Consider the following 14,243-nt stretch of genomic DNA (forward strand, 5'->3'; position numbering starts at 1 on the left):
ACATAATAGTGTGTGATGTGGGGGGGGGGGGGGTTTGCTGTCCTGGCACCATAGGGGCTTCCTAAATGGGACATGCCCCCCAAAAACCATTTCAGAAAAACTCACTCTCCTAAATCCCATTGTTGCTCCTTCGCTTCTGAGCCCTCTAGTGCACCCGCCGAACACTTGACATACACATGAGGTATTTAGTTACTCGAGAGAAATTGGGTTACAAATTTTGAGGATTCTTTTTCCTTTTACCCCTTGTAAAAATTCAAAAACTGGGTCTACAAGAACATGCGAGTGTAAAAAATGAAGATTTTGAATTTTCTCCTTCACTTTGCTGCTATTCCTGTGAAACACCTAAGGGGTTAACACACTTACTGAATGTCATTTTGAATACTTTGAGGGGTGCAGTTTTTATAATGGGGTCATTTATGGGGTATTTCTAACCAGAAGACCCTTCAAATCCACTTCAAACCTGAACTGGTCCCTGAAAAATTCCGATTTTGAAAATTTTGCGAAAAATTGGAAAATTGCTGCTGAACTTTGAAGCCCTCTGATGTTTTCCAAAAGTAAAAACTCATCAATTTTATGATGCAAACATAAAGAAGACCTATTGTATATGTGAATAAATGTATAATTTATTTGGAATATCCATATTCCTTATAAGCAGACAGCTTCAAAGTTAGAAAAATGCTAAATTTTCAAATTTTTCATGACATTTTTGAATTTTTTACCAAGAAATGATGCAAGTATCGACGAAAATTTACCACTAACATAAAGTAGAATATGTCACGAAAAAACAGTCTCGGAATCAAATTTATAAGTAAAAGCATCCCAGAGTTATTAATGCTTAAAGTGACAGTGGTCAGATTTGCAAAAAATGCTCCCGTCCTTAGGGTCATAATGGGCTCCGTTAAACACATCACAATTTTGCCACACAATTCTGGTTTGAATAAAGCCAACTAAAGCAATACTGTCTTTTTAAAATGGATCAATAAAGCATTGAAGATTTTATTTCGTCCAACAGCTGGATCTCTTGAATACCTTAGCAACCTGCCATCACTGTATAAAATGGAATTAACCCTTTATGTTTATATCATTTGTATATATTTTGCTGTACATTAACCTTCACTTCATTCTTTATTTATTCTCAATAAGAATGAATTTTCCTGTATTACACAAACTACGAAAAACTGAAACAAAAAGATAACTGAACCTACAACATAAGGCATTCATAATGGACGTATTTCTAGATATATTAATAACACATTCACACAATCCGGGAACACAGAGAGATGACAAACTCCTGCTCGCACAGAAGCAGTAATCTGACATGTCAATCTGCACACGCCTGCCAAGATACACAGTACCTTGCAATGAAATACTTTATTTTGACATAAAGTAACTTTTTCATGATGAAAATTTCTGAACTGGCGTCTGTAAATGAAACATGGGCACTGTCCCAATGACCTCAGACTCCTGTAGAGCACCTGGGATTTTTTTGGTTGGTGAATTTCATTAAACTTTGCTTTTTTGCTTCCAAGTATAATGCTGCAGATTTAATTATCACAGAGGGGCTCTTCTGATTTGCTGCCAGTCATTTCTGCAGTTATACGCCGGTAATCTGCACCGTGGCTTCTAGGATTTCAAAGGAGGGTAAAGGAATGCAGTAATGCCAACTACAAAACACAACTGCATTAAAGGGGTTGTATGAGATTAGGAAAAAAAAGGTCTTGTCAATATGTTGTGTCTAGTGATAAAGTGGTAATTCCCATCACCAAGAGTTATCCTCTATCTATAGGTGAATAGGAGGAACCCCACCAATAATAATGGAGGGAAATTCTACCCTGCAATGAATGGAGCACAGCATCACTGATCCATTTATTCTTCAAAGGTCATGTCAACCCCTTTTAATGTGTCAGAAATTAAGGGGATTGCCTGGGATATCTGGTAGATGAGACAATTAACACTGTACAAACGAAACCTGAATTATATACTACCATATATAGTACTCAAAGCAAACAAGCAAAATTTGCCACTTATCACTCTATACATACACGTTCATGCAATTTTGCATCCAGTGCTTTTTTGCAGGAAATTTGCATTGGTGCTTAGATGTTTTACCCAGACACACAAAACCTTCTGAAAATAAAAGTGGAAGATGTGCAGAACTTTTACATAACATGTATGGCTATGTCTATGCGCACATATCTTCACAAGACTATCACAATGTAAAACATTAAAAATGTTGATTTAAATATGCACTATCATTTGTAAAAACTTTTGACATGTCCCAGCGACATGTGAAAAGTTTAGATCGTCAAGGGTCTGAGTGTTCAGACCTTTACCGATCACGAAAATGAGCCAGGATAAGTTTGCGTGTTCTCTCTCGGTCCCGTGTCACGTGATAGAGACAAACTCGCAATGTAAGTCTATAAGGGTGTCTCAATCACGTGATACAGAGACAGGAAGAGAAGCATGCAGCAGCGCAGACTTATCCTGGCTCATTTTCCTGATCAGCAGAAGTCTGAACACTCAAACACCCGCCAAACAAAACTTTTGAAAGTTTTTACAAATGAAAGGTATACTTTGAGGGTAGGGTAACACACAGTACATATGCAGGGTATTTGATGCTGTGAGAAATCTGCTTTGCAGTGGGAAATACGCTGCATGTGGGCTAGGAGCAGACACACAAGGCCTTTACCGCCGCAGCCCTGAGTGTGCAGTAAAGTTCCTAGCCCATACGCAGTGTTATTCCCGTTGCCTGGCAGACTTCTGGCAGCCTCAAATAAGCTGGGTATACACTGTGTGTGACCTACTTTTTCTTCATGTTTAATCCTTATACAGTATGTCCAGATTCTCTTTAATATCACAAGTATTACAAATTGACCTACAAATGTTCAATGGGAAGCTACTGGTTGGTGTGTAGCACAAAGGAATTAAGAGGACCCCATTTTTTTTTTATTTTAAGAACCATTTTTGTTAACCTTCTTCATTTAGTTATGGATAGAAATGTAAAAAGATGTTCCCCTCAATAACGGCACTGGTCCATGGTAAGATGAATATGCATTTATTGGAACATAAAAGGCAACGCGTTTCAACCCCGGACAGGGGTCTTCATCAGGCAGCTCACTAGGTGCGCACCTTTTGTTGCCTTTTTATCTCCTTTATTATTTTTCTTCATTTAATTGGGACTTGGAAGACAGCCTCTCTTTACACAGAAACATTTTTGTGTGACTCTTTTTACAACAAGAAGTTTATCCCAAAAAATCACTTGAAAATATCCATCTGTAACCATTGTACTCCATTTGAGGGCACTATGACAGTCCAGTTAGGAATGCAGCACGTGGAAAGAATCATCCAGTAGACCTGTAAAAAACATGTGACATCTGAATTCCGTAAAGCTCCTATAAAAGTCTATGATACAGTATGTTCTTGTGGGCCATCAAACATATAGCTACAGGGTAAGGGACTACTTTTTTTTAACCTTATCAGAACTGAAAAATATAAAACCTAAAGATGTGTGAAACACACCAGTATGTGAAGCCCCAGGGAGTAAAACCAACTACAATGTATGGTTAAGAATATTCTATTACATAATTAATAGGGTATGCATACAAAATCAATCAGTAAAAATACATATGAATAAATATTTATTTAAAAAAATTGAATATATTGATTAAAAGAAGGGGGGTACTGGGGTGAAAAGTCCTCAATGAGTAGGAAAACAGATAAGTGAATAGATATTAAATAAATATATGGTATGGAGTAATAAATAATATAATGCTGAAAAAATGTCACTGTGTCCAAACGGGGGAAAAGAGAGACAAGGGGGTTGATACATTTATACAAATAGGTTGATGGTAATAAAGTAGGAAATATGATAATAAGGTGAGACCATGCAGAATTTATAATATTAAGTAGAGCATGCTGTATAGCATAATTAGTGCAGTATAATGTGCTATGACGTAATAATACATAAAATAACATAGAGAATAGCACAAGAAAGTATGATAGATAACACTAAATTTATCAAAAAGGTTTCCATAATGTGATAATAAAAATGTCCACATGCGCATTGGTGGTATGGGGACAAATAAATCATATAGTGACAAATGATAAAGAAGACAAAAGAAGTGGTACAAAGCACATGATAATGGAGCGCCCCCCCATGTGATAATAGTGATTGCGAATGTGTGTACACATATGGCAAAGGTATGTGCCCAAATGTATATTTAATGTACATACACATGCAGACCAAGGAATATTGAAAAGGGAACATAAAGGGAAATTAAAAATGAAATAGTACAATATGTAAAATATAAATATATATATATATATATATATGAAAAATATATATAAAGAAATAATTATACAACATGATGTGAAGGGGGAGAAGGAAGAGGGAAGAAAGTGGGGAGGGGAGGAACAGGACAATGAGATGGAGAATGGAGATATTCGTGAAAGTCAGTCCAGATACTCAAAAATCTGAAAAACATATATGAGAAGAGAAAAGAAAAGAGAAAACACAAATTAGTAACACCGGCACACGACAATACTATGGACAATACATCAAAGACTTGTTGTGAAAGCTGTACATGCACAAGGAAAATGCATAATCCAATCACTGAAGCAACACAATGAAAAAATAAATGAAAAATTATAACAGAAAAAAAATATATATAAATATAAGGAATATATAATAAAAAATGGATAAACGATGATGAGAATAATACCGGAGGTGTTATTAGCTGGAATTAATTAATGAAAAATATGAGAGTGGGAATGGAAAATAATTAACCCCAAGGTACAGCAATAAGAAATTATTACACATATGTGTGTAAATAAATACAAAGTTTTATAGGGATAAAAAATAGTGACATACCTATGTATACAATGTATAATGAATGTGACATCAATCCGGATCCAAAGAACTTGAGGTTAAAAAGAATCTTACCACGTAATAGCCCTTGAGTTTATCCTCTCCCATAATTTTTTATGTTTAAAGGGAACCAATCATCAGATTTTACCCTATATAATGCTTGGCAAAGCGTTATATAGGGTAAAATTGTTGTCCTCACTATCCCCGGGGGACGCTCCTGCTCCCAGGTATGGTGAAGATATGAAGTTATAAACTAGTCACCGCCGCCGCCATAAGTAGTCACCAGGGCGGGGAGCTCTTCTCGTCTACTCTCGTTCTTCGGCCGGCAGCGACGCCCCCTCCGCTTGATTGATGGTCCGCGTCATTGTTCCGCTCACTGAACAAACGGAGCAGAGCTATGACGCTGCCCATCAATCAAGCGGAGGGGCGTCGCTCCCGGCTGAAGAACGGGAGTAGATGAGAAGAGCTCCCCGCCCAGGTGACTACTTACGGCGGCGGCGGTGACTAGTTTATAACTTCATATCTTCACCATCCCTGGGGGCAGGGGCGTCCCCCCGGGAATGGTGAAAATAAAGATTTTACCCTATATAACGCTTTGCCAAGCGTTATATAGGGTAAAATCTGATGATTGGTTCCCTTTAAGGAAGCCCTCTACCTGCAGCTCCAAGGCACGGCAATGGGGGTGGCTTGTGCGCCCTCATATGCCAATCTGTTCTTGGGGCTGTGGGAGAGGGACATTTTTATTTCGGATCCCATCCCTGGCATAGAGAAGATACAATATTGGTGGAGCTATATAGACGATATAATCCTAGTCTGGCAGGGACCAGTTAATGAATTTGAGAATATGATTATGAGACTGAACCACAATGACTTAAATATAAAACTAACATCAAGCATAGGGCCCCTACATACTGAATTCTTGGATGTGAAAATCTCAAGGGATAACAATGTTTTTTTATCTACAGATCTCTTCTGCAAAAATACCTCTGCGAATACAATACTCGATGAAAGATCCAGACATCCACGCAATCTAGTCAATAATATTCCAACAGGACAATACTTAAGAGCCTAGCACATGTGCTCAAATAACTCAGAATTTGAAAAACAAGCACAAGACTTGAAGGTATGGTTTCAAGAAGGCTATGGTGAGAGATGCCTAGGACAGGCATAGGAGAGAGCCAAATGAAGTAATTGTGTTCATCTCTTACAGGAGAAGAAAAAGAAGAATAAAAATGACACCAATACTGTCCGATTCATCACCACCTACCACTCACGTACACAGGATATGACCGAAGCAATGGAGAAATATTGGCCACTTTTAACCACCGATCGGGTACTAAAATACCTCCCCAAATAACCCTCCATGACTTTTAGAAGGTCCATAGTTACCACCGAGGTCCTAATCAGGCCTACATTTTTGGATCAAAAGGACCAAAGTGGGGGACCTTCACTTGTGGGAAATGTGTTGCATGCGTTAATATAGAAAAAAGGATCACCTTTGAGAATGCTAGTAAAACAAAAACGTACAAAATTACACACCATATTGATTGCGCAACCAAAGGTGCTAAATGACCATGCAATAAGATTTATGTGGGTCTAACCACCCGGGAATTTTGTAGGCAGGTGAGAGAGCATGTTCTAGATATCAGAGCAGCCAAAAATGGTCCTGACCCCTTTGGTCAGAAAACATTGGCTAGGCATTTCAAAGAGTACCACAGTAGTGACACGGGGCGAAAATTGGAAGAATCTCCTGGCACAAAAAGAAAACACCTTCTTATTCAAAGAGTTTTCTTTATTTTCATGACTATGAAAATTGTAGATTCACACTGAAGGCATCAAAACTATGAATTAACACATGTGTAATTATAGACATAACAAAAAAGTGTGAAACAACTGAAAATATGTCATATTCTAGGTTCTTCAAAGTAGCCACCTTTTGCTTTGATTACTGCTTTGCACACTCTTGGCATTCTCTTGATGAGCTTCAAGAGGTAGTCACCTGAAATGGTCTTCCAACAGTCTTGAAGGAGTTCCCAGAGATGCTTAGCACTTGTTGGCCCTTTTGCCTTCATTGGGTTCAGGTCTGGTGACTGTGGAGGCCAGGTCATCTGGCGCAGCACCCCATCCCTCTCCTTCTTGGCCAAATAGCCCTTACACAGCCTGGAGGTGTGTTTGAGGTCATTGCCCTGTTGAAAAATAAATGATGGTCCAACTAAACGCAAACCGGATGGAATAGCATGCCGCTGCAAGATGCTGTGGTAACCATGCTGGTTCAGTATGCCTTCAATTTTGAATAAATCCCCAACAGTGTCACCAGTAAAGCACCCCCACACCATCACACCTCCTCCCCCATGCTTCACGGTGGGAACCAGGCATGTAGAGTCCATCCGTTCACCTTTTCTGCATCGCACAAAGACACGGTGGTTGGGACCAAAGATCTCAAATTTGAACTCATCAGACCAAAGCACAGATTTCCACTGGTCTAATGTCCATTCCCTGTGTTCTTTAGCCCAAACAAGTCTCTTCTGCTTGTTGCCTGTCCTTAGCAGTGGTTTCCTAGCAGATATTCTACCATGAAGGCCTGATTTACACAGTCTCCTCTTAAGGGTATGTTCACACTGAGGAATTGGGGCGGAAATCAAGCAGAAATTTTCTGCCTCAAAATATTGTTACTTTTCCCCAAGAACTCACGCGGAATTTCGCGTGGAATTGGCGCGGAATTTGAGCAGAATTCCACACGCGAAAATGAAAGTTTCAAGCGGAGGAGGAGAAGAGTATTTTATATATATATATATATATATATATATATATATATATATATATATATATTATCCTCTTTTTTTTTTTTTCATGCGGAAATTCCGCGCCAATTCCGCGTGGAAATGATTCGGACTGAAAAAATAATTTACATTGATGTCTATGGTAGTAAGACGCTGATTCCACCTGAAAGAAAGAACATGTTCTTTCTTCAAGCGGAACAGACATCCTCATCAGAATTCTGCTTGAGGAAATTCCTCAGTGTGAACTGAGGGGCAGAAATTCTACACAGCTCTATGGGGTTTTCACTGCTGAATGAATTGGAGAGGAAAAAGTAAGTAGAATTACTCGTGGAAATTCCTCTCCAATTCCTCAGTGTGAACATACCCTTACAGTTGTTCTTGAGATGTATCTGCTGCTAGAACTCTGTGTGGCATTGACCTGGTCTCTAATCTGAGCTGCTGTTAACCTGCAATTTCTGAGGCTGGTGACTCGGATGAACTTATCTCCGGCAGCATAGGTGACTCTTGGTCTTCCTTTCCTTGGGCGGTCCGCATGTGAGCCAGTTTCTTTGTAGCTCTTGATGGTTTTTGTGACTGCACTTGGGGACACTTTCCACCTAGAATATGACATATTTTCAGTTGTTTCACACTTTTTTGTTATGTATATACCGTATTTATCGGCGTATAACAAGCAATTTTAGGCTAAAATTTTTTGCCTAAAGTCTATGTGCGTGTTATAAGCCGATACACCCCCAGGAAAGGCAGGGGGAGAGAGGCCGTCGCTGCCCGCTTCTCTCCCCCTGCCTTTCCTGGGGTCTAGAGCCCTGCTGTCGGCCCTTCTCACCCCCTGGCTATCGGCGCCGCTGCCCGTTCTGTCCCCCTGACTATCGGTGCCAGCGCCGATAGCCAGGGGGAGAGAAGCGGCGCCGACAGCCAGGGGGAGAGAAGGGGCAGCGCCGCTGCCCCGTTGCCTCCCCCCATCCCCGGTGGCATAATTACCTGAGTCGGGTCCGTGCTGCTGCAGGCCTCCGGCGTGCGTCCCCGGCGTCATTGCTATGCGCTGAACGGCGCGGCGCATGACGTCAGTGCGCCGCGCCGTGCATAGCAACGACGCGCCGCTTCTCTCCCCCTGGCTATCGGCGCCGGCACCGATAGTCAGGGGGACAGAACGGGCAGCGGCGCCGATAGCCAGGGGGTGAGAAGGGCCGACAGTAGCGCTCTAGACCCCAGGAAAGACAGGGGGAGAGAAGCGGGCAGCGACGGCCTCTCTCCCCCTGCCTTTCCTGGGGGTATATCAGGGTATACACGCGCACACACGCACCCTCATTTTACCATGGATATTTGGGTAAAAAACTTTTTTTACCCAAATATCCTTGGTAAAATGAGGGTGCGTGTTATAGGCCGGTGCGTGGTATACCCCGATAAATACGGTAATTACACATGTGTTAATTCATAGCTTTGATGCCTTCAGTGTGAATCTACAATTTTCATAGTCATGAAAATAAAGAACCACTCTTTGAATGAGAAGGTGTGTCCAAACTTTTGGTCTGTACTGTATATGACTTCCATGTATACATATGTGTATATACTTATACATGTATATATATCTATGCATCTTCTGTCTTGTTTTGGTTCCATTGTACATGAATTAATTATTTTTCCTTCTTACATATTAGGCATTTATTCCCCTCCTAAACAATAGCTAGTTTTTTCTCCTGTTTGTTCTCCATTTCCTGGGCACTTGTCATTCATTATACATTATATACATAGGTATGTCACTATTTTTTATCCTTATAAAACATTTTATTTATTTACACACATATTAATAATAATTTCTTATTGCTGTGCCTTGGGGTTAATTATTGTCCACTCCCACTCATATATTTCACTAATTAAAGGGGTATTCCAGGCAAAACCTTTTTTTTTATATATATATATATCAACTGGCTCCGGAAAGTTAAACAGATTTGTAAATTACTTCTATTAAAAAATCTTAATCCTTCCAATAGTTATTAGCTTCTGAAGTCTTCTGTCTAACTCCTCAATGATGATGTCACGTCCCGGGACGTGAGTCATCAGAGAGCAGTTAGACAGAAAACAACAACTCAACATCAGAAGCTAATAACTATTGGAAGGATTAAGATTTTTTTATGGAAGTAATTTACAAATCTTCAAAAGGCAATGAAGGAATGGAATGAATCGGCAACTCACCAGTCTTCTCTTCTGAAAAAGTTCCTTTATTTCAAAACATACTCACAGCATGAAATGCAAATAGGGAGAGGGATCGGTGCAGGGGGGGTAAAATGTAGTAGGCGACAGATTCTGTTTCACTCGTTATACGAGCTTCATCCGGCCATGTCTACCTGGAACACTATGCTGCTTCTTATACAGGTGAGTGGCCAATCAGAAAAATCATTCTGGACCGCCCACCTGGTCTGACGTACCTGGTGATGCTACATAGGGCATCACCATTGGCTATAAGTCGCCATTTTAACAGTGCGTCAGTAGAAGTTAGCAATAAGTTACATACTTGTAAAAAAATGTGTGTATAATAATACATTTAAAAACAAGGTGCATAATCAACTTTCTCGTTTAAACCAAGTGGACCTGCTGCCGCTGTATGTATAATCCAGTAAGTTTCTCTTTGTAATAAATACTGGTCGACATTGATCCCAGGTTTAGGTTTAACTCTTTCGATCCCGGCAAATTTTAAATTGTCAGTTCTTCCACTGTGGGTCTCTATCATATGGGCAACGAGTCTGGGTGCTCCTTTTAATGTGCGGAAAGAATATAGGTGTTCCCTAATTCTTGCGCATAATTGTCTTATAGTTTTTCCGATATAATAGAACCCACAGGGACAAAAAATGACGTAGACCACATATTTTGTTCTACATGTGATGAGTTCTGATACTGTGTGCGTTATCGCTCCTATCCTCATAGTTTTATATTCGGCATTGAATTTGCAGAAACTACATGTCTTGCATGCGAAATTCCCTTTCGGAGTAAATTTTTCAAGCCATGTACCTTCTGCATTTTTCGTTTTCTCTTGTTTCTTTAGGATATTTCCTATCGTTTTATTTTTTCTATACGAGATAAGGTTTTTTTTTAACGCTATATTTTTTAATTCAACATCACTTTCAAGTATATACCAATTTCGCCTAATAGCTTGTTCGATAGTTTTATTTAGTGGAGTGTTCTGAAACGTGAATGTAAAACGTTTTTGATCAGGTGAAATAAATTCTTTATTTTTCTTATTTTTTAGTAAGCTGACTCTTTCTATTTTAGTGGCTTTTTTTCTACTTTCTTGTATTAATTTAAGTGGATAATGCCTTTCTCTTAATCGTTGTTGCAGATCATCTGCTTGTTCATTGTATGTACTTTCTGATGCGTTATTCCTTTTAAGGCGAATAAATTGTCCATAAGGGACTCCCTTTTTTACTGTTGCAGGATGTGAACTCTGATAGTGAAGAAGGGTATTCTTCGCCATCTTTTTTCTATAACCTGCACTTGATATTTTATTTTGATTCACGGTTAATTCAACGTCAGGAAATTCTATTTTAAGACCGCCGTAATGGGACGTAAAAGCTAAATTCATAGTATTAGTATCATTTAAATATTTCACAAAATTCTCGAATAATATTTCGGTTCCTTCCCAGGCTATTAATATATCGTCAACATAACGGGCATAAAATTTCAAGTGCCCAATGAAAGGATTAGTCGATGAATATATATATTGCCTCTCAAATTCTGCTAGAAAGAGATTAGCGTATGTACAGGACACCGGGGTACCCATCGGGGTCCCGGTGTCCTGCCTATACCGTTGATCTCCGAATGTGAAAGTACTGTTTGTTAGAATAAATAATAATGCTTCGGTGACAAATCCTATAAATTCTTCTGATTTTTTAGACCTTTTTAGGCCCTCTTTGACTGCCTGTACACCCGTATCATGCGGGATACGGGTGTACAGGCTTACCACGTCAATTGAACACAACTTCCAATCATTTTCCCAGTTTAAATCCTCTACCATCTGCAATAAATGTAATGTATCTTTAATGTAAGCTGGTATTGCTCTGAGCATGGGATTTAGGAGCCAAAAGAGCAATAGAAGAATCGAAACAAATATTCTATTCCAAGTTGCAAAACAAATTAACTACATTGCAAGAGGAAATTAAGAATAAAAAGAGAGAAAAGTTCTTGCGAGATAAAGCAGATTACGACCAAGATAAAGAGTTCCAGTGGCATCATAAAACTAACACCACCAAAAATGCAGCAAAATCCTATCAGAGAAGAAGACCATCGCAATATACAGTTAAGAAACGCATGGAGACATTCAGCAGTGTGAATAAAACCACAAATAAAAATCAACAAGAACCACAGCCCCTAGAAAATAAAAATGAAATAGTCCCTTTAGGACCAATAAACATACGAGACGGGGAAGACCAAAGAAAGCCGAGAGACCCGAAAAAAAGAAAAACCGAATTATGAATGATCTTCAAATATCGACAAAATCCAATGTTATAAACCTTACATCAGAGACTCTCGACCTTGCCACTGACACCCTTCTTTCGAAAGGCTTAAATTACGGACTGATAGAAAAATTCAACCCCGTTACATTCGAAATTGACCTAGCAAAATCACTAAGAGACATTAGTCTTTTTAAGTTTTTTTCTAATAAAAAACCCCATGAGCATGAACAATGTACAGCAGATTTACCAGTGGATGCCACAGGTCTAGGTTTCTTTCCAAAAGAGTGTACGCAGTTAGAGATAGACTGCTTGGAAATGTTAGCTAGCGAATTCAGTGATCCCATAGCCATAGAAGATTCTAAGCATCCACGCTTTAACAAAGGGAGGCGATCCAGGTTTAACCCCCCGATATTCCCGGGGAGTAGCCTGGACCTCTTCCAAAATGCAGTTATGCAAGATGTTAAATCAATTATCTATAAAGAGAATCCGACTAATTTATCTAAAGCAGAAATTAGGGCTTTAACTACACTGAAGAATAGAGAGGATTTACAGGTGATTCGGGCAGATAAAGGAGGGGCGGTAGTCGTTATGTATAAATCTATGTATTTAACTGAAGCCGAAAGGCAATTGCAAGACACCACCACTTATACTCCATTGAAATCTGATCCAACGAAAAAAATCCTGTCCAAACTAACATCTTTCCTTCATTCAGCAGTAGAAAAAGGCATCCTATCTAAAAAGAATGCCGAACGTCTTATACCCGATACACCTAGACCAGCTACCTGGTACCACTTACCTAAAGTACATAAGGGACAGATCCCACCCCCGGGACGACCTATCGTGTCGGGAGTGGGGTCTGTCACGGAACATTTATCTCATTATTTAGAATGGCTCCTAAATCCCATGCTCAGAGCAATACCAGCTTACATTAAAGATACATTACATTTATTGCAGATGGTAGAGGATTTAAACTGGGAAAATGATTGGAAGTTGTGTTCAATTGACGTGGTAAGCCTGTACACCCGTATCCCGCATGATACGGGTGTACAGGCAGTCAAAGAGGGCCTAAAAAGGTCTAAAAAATCAGAAGAATTTATAGGATTTGTCACCGAAGCATTATTATTTATTCTAACAAACAGTACTTTCACATTCGGAGATCAATGGTATAGGCAGGACACCGGGACCCCGATGGGTACCCCGGTGTCCTGTACATACGCTAATCTCTTTCTAGCAGAATTTGAGAGGCAATATATATATTCGTCGACTAATCCTTTCATTGGGCACTTGAAATTTTATGCCCGTTATGTTGACGATATATTAATAGCCTGGGAAGGAACCGAAATATTATTCGAGAATTTTGTGAAATATTTAAATGATACTAATACTATGAATTTAGCTTTTACGTCCCATTACGGCAGTCTTAAAATAGAATTTCTTGACGTTGAATTAACCGTGAATCAAAATAAAATATCAAGTGCAGGTTATAGAAAAAAGATGGCGAAGAATACCCTTCTTCACTATCAGAGTTCACATCCTGCAACAGTAAAAAAGGGAGTCCCTTATGGACAATTTATTCGCCTTAAAAGGAATAACGCATCAGAAAGTACATACAATGAACAAGCAGATGATCTGCAACAACGATTAAGAGAAAGGCATTATCCACTTAAATTAATACAAGAAAGTAGAAAAAAAGCCACTAAAATAGAAAGAGTCAGCTTACTAAAAAATAAGAAAAATAAAGAATTTATTTCACCTGATCAAAAACGTTTTACATTCACGTTTCAGAACACTCCACTAAATAAAACTATCGAACAAGCTATTAGGCGAAATTGGTATATACTTGAAAGTGATGTTGAATTAAAAAATATAGCGTTAAAAAACCCCCTTATCTCGTATAGAAAAAATAAAACGATAGGAAATATCCTAAAGAAACAAGAGAAAACGAAAAATGCAGAAGGTACATGGCTTGAAAAATTTACTCCGAAAGGGAATTTCGCATGCAAGACATGTAGTTTCTGCAAATTCAATGCCGAATATAAAACTATGAGGATAGGAGCGATAACGCACACAGTATCAGAACTCATCACATGTAGAACAAAATATGTGGTCTACGTCATTTTTTGTCCCTGTGGGTTCTATTATATCGGAAAA

The 14,243-nt window shown here is 39.1% G+C and overlaps 1 protein-coding gene across 1 annotated transcript in view; it reads right to left on the reverse strand.

Moving 5' to 3' along the window:
* Positions 1–2,391: 2,391 nt before the first annotated feature.
* ATG10 (autophagy related 10) overlaps positions 2,392–14,243 on the reverse strand; it is a 164,910-nt gene continuing 153,058 nt past the window's right edge. The window contains exon 8 of the mRNA XM_056539110.1: positions 2,392–3,354. The gene's annotated coding sequence lies outside the window, so the exon portion shown is untranslated. The remainder of the gene's footprint in view (positions 3,355–14,243) is intronic.

This window comes from Hyla sarda, chromosome 1, assembly GCF_029499605.1.
Source record: "Hyla sarda isolate aHylSar1 chromosome 1, aHylSar1.hap1, whole genome shotgun sequence".
NCBI classification, from domain to species: domain Eukaryota; kingdom Metazoa; phylum Chordata; class Amphibia; order Anura; family Hylidae; genus Hyla; species Hyla sarda.